The sequence below is a fragment of the Montipora capricornis genome, chromosome 3, assembly GCF_036669925.1.
Source record: "Montipora capricornis isolate CH-2021 chromosome 3, ASM3666992v2, whole genome shotgun sequence".
In the NCBI taxonomy this organism is placed as follows: Eukaryota; Metazoa; Cnidaria; class Anthozoa; order Scleractinia; family Acroporidae; genus Montipora; species Montipora capricornis.
Window position 1 is genome coordinate 42,236,204 of NC_090885.1, and position 2,500 is coordinate 42,238,703.

A 2,500-nucleotide genomic window follows, 5' to 3' on the forward strand; every position below is an offset into this window, starting at 1 on the left:
TTTTTCTATCGTACTTTTGGTCATACAAGTAAAATCGCAAAATCGGAAGTGACATCGATTTTAGCGGCCGCCTGTGATCAAGTTATCCCTTGCGTGTTTACTGACAACTCACGAAACAAAGGATACATCTGTGACAAAATGACGGCATAACACCTGGTTTTTGTTAGTGCGTTTTTTTTTCTTTCAAGTGTTATAAAGTTCGACAAGATTTACGTGCGAATTTAACATAAAGATCACAATCGTTGATGCTAGTCCAAGTGTCAGCTGAAGTTAAGCTCCTCCGAATGAGGTTAGTACTTGGATGGGGGACGGCTGCGAAGTCCCCGTGACGGCGATAGCTAATTCGTTTTTTTTAAACTTGATTTCATTTTTTCTTGTTTGGCCGTTCAAAGCTATTTTCTTATTTTCTTTCTACGTCAAAACGGCGAACAAACTGGTTCCCAAGAAATATTGGAGTACGTATTCGTTCTATGCAAAATGCTTCTAATGAAGTATTCGTTGTATGCAAAATAATAATGTTCACAGTGGAACACACAAGTACGAAGCAAGATCTAGAAATAACGTAGAAAATTCTCCTTACCTTTAAAGCTTGCCTTTCTCAAAGAAAAAGCATCTATCCACTTTATCGAATAGTTTAATACTGAAACAATCATGGCGGGCGGAAAGATTCTATTATAAATGTTTGCTTTCATCCTTGTGACGAAAGTGTGTCACGGTGGCCGAGTGGTCTAACGCGCTGGCAGAGAAATATCGTGATGGCTAGGGAAGTATAGGAGTTCTCCTCGGGGCAGGGAAGTTTGGCAATACCGTAGGGAATATAAATCAGTCCACCCGATCGGAGATTAATTCTATATCCGTGGGGTATGCACATTTGTGACTACCAACAAAAAGAAGATCCCAGCCCGGTTTTAAGACGTGGATGCCTTCGGCATTCACGTAAAAAGTGCTATAAACTGCCATCGCGGGTCTGAGTGCTGCGATTAATGAACAACATGTATGTAAACACATAAGCTCTGTTCGTAGTTTTGCGAATTTTCAAACTTCAAGTAAACGTCTTTGTGATCATTGTCGAGTTTATAAAACCCAGCTTGAAGTGCGAATGCCAATCACGAAATATTAAACGTGTCCCAGTTGCTTGCAAAAACAACCTTTCGGTTCACTTCTCCGGCGCTTGGTTTGCCACTGAAATCTCCCTACTAAAGAAAACATAACTTACTCACTGGGCATAAATGGAATCGATGGAGTCGCCAAGTTAACATTTCATCAATTACATGCAATTGTCGCATCGACCGCTGTGGCCAAGACACCTTCAAAACAGGAGGGTTCGAAATGATCGGAACAGATGTGACAGGGCTGGATATTTGGCTAGTTTTTTCTTCTAAATTCGGATGATCCATTCTTCGAGAAGGACTTCATTTTAAAGAGGGAAACGATGAGAGTTCTACTAGAACAGCCCACAATAGCGCACTGAACCATTTTTCAAGTTTCCTGCGTACAAGCAAGTGAGCGCAATGACGTCACGCATAGCGCCCAAGCCTGCTATAGTACAGCCAAAATGGCGGACTTCCATCGAGTGACCAATACGGATCTTTCTGGCCTCATAAAAACGTCAAAATGTAAGGAACCCCTCAAATACTCGAATATTTCCTTTAACTAAGTCAGGCACGACAAATTTGGCGAAGGAAAAAATATTTCATTTTTATCTTCAGTTTTCCTTTAACTACTGGCGCGGTTTAGGGCGTCGTGTTGTTACTTTTTTGGACGTTGGTATTGGCGGGAGTCCCGATTATGCTAGTTGCCTGGTTCATAGTCGTTTATGTCGGTCTGATTTGGACTCTGCGGGTTTCTTTGTGAACCTTCAAAAATCAGTGTGGGAGCCGTCTCAAGTCGGTACCTGGCTTGGTTTCCATCTTGATTTCAGTCTTAATTTCATCACCGTTCCTCTTCCGAAGATTACGAAGTTGCAGGAGAGTATTTCGCGTATTCTTGCTTTGCGTTTTGTTAACACTAAGGATCTAGCAAGCGTTGCTGGTCAGCTGAACTCTATGTTTTTGGCTATTGGAAACATTGTGCGTTTAATGTCTCGTGCCATGTACGCCCAGATTACAGCTCAGAATTCCTGGTATTCTAATTTTCGTCTCGAAGATTCGGTTGTGGAGGAATTAAGTTTTTGGCAATCCAATTTAGATCATCTCAATGGCCGTCGTATTTGGTTTAAATCCAGTGCAGTTCGAGTTGCCTATTCGGATGCTAGTGACACTGGATATGGCGGTTACATTGTTGACCTTGGGCCCTAGGTGGCCGCGCAAGGTGTTTGGTCAGCTGATTTAGCACAGGAAAGTTCTACTATGCGTGAGATTTTGGCCGTTAGAAACGTTTTGCAATCTTTTGCGCCTAAGCTTGCAGGTTATGTGTCAAATGGCACACGGACAACCAGAATGTTGCACGTATTATTGGTGTCGGTAGTCTGGTTTGCAAAGCGAAGCCGAGCATATTTTTG